Raw genomic sequence first — 828 nt, 5'->3', positions numbered from 1 at the left:
CTGAGAAATAGAGAGAGAGGGGGGGGAGAGGAAAAGAAAAAGAAAAAGTGAGAGTTAAAAAAAAAGAAAAAATAAAAAGAGAGAGAAAGGCAGTCAGACAAAAAGAGAAAATCAAAGAAAGAGGAATAGAGAGAGAGAAAGAGAGAGAGAGAGAGAGAGAGAGAGAGAGAGAGAGAGAGAGAGAGAGATGAAATACACACACGTAACTACTGGAAGACTAATAGTTGGTATTTAGCAACGGATAGGGATGTAACTTATCCACATTACCAACTCCATCATCATCATGATTGCCGTCATCATCGTCTGCATCCTTCACCTCCTCCTCTTCCTCCTCATCATCATCATTACCATTGCCATCATCATTACTACCATCATCATTATCATCTGCATCACCATCATCATCATCATTCCTGGTTGATAGATGCGTTATCATCATTATTCCGTCCTTAATTACAAGCGTTATTTATCTTGTTGTTGGATTGCTGATGTGTTAAAGTTGTTGATGTGTTGGTGACTGTGTGTGTGTGTGTCTGTGTGTGTGTGTGTGTGTGTGTGTGTGTGTGTGTGTGTGTGGTGTGTGTGAAAGTGAAATACAGGTAAACCAAACTTTCCGTCATCTATTTGGGCCAACAACGGCGCGACGCTATAAATTATAAAATGTGTTCTGTCATCTGTGGAAAATCAATTTTTGAATTGAAATTAAAAAAAATTATGTGTGTGCGTGTATATGTGCGTGCGTGTGTGTATGTGTGTGCGTGCGTGTGTAGATATGTGTATGTGTTTATTTATTTATGTGTTTTTAAGATTACATGATTGATAAGTGTCAGA

The 828-nt window shown here is 38.4% G+C and overlaps 1 protein-coding gene across 1 annotated transcript in view; it reads left to right on the top strand.

The window, feature by feature from the left end:
- The window catches only part of HELRODRAFT_159976 (hypothetical protein), a gene marked incomplete at both ends in the record, with an annotated part of 2319 nt that overhangs the window by 1011 nt on the left and 480 nt on the right, over nt 1-828 (top strand). The gene's annotated exons all lie outside the window — the stretch shown is intronic.

Source organism: Helobdella robusta, assembly GCF_000326865.2.
Source record: "Helobdella robusta unplaced genomic scaffold HELROscaffold_2, whole genome shotgun sequence".
In the NCBI taxonomy this organism is placed as follows: domain Eukaryota; kingdom Metazoa; phylum Annelida; class Clitellata; order Rhynchobdellida; family Glossiphoniidae; genus Helobdella; species Helobdella robusta.
Note: the sequence above shows the minus strand (reverse complement) of the source record. Positions and strands in the feature narration are given on the sequence as shown.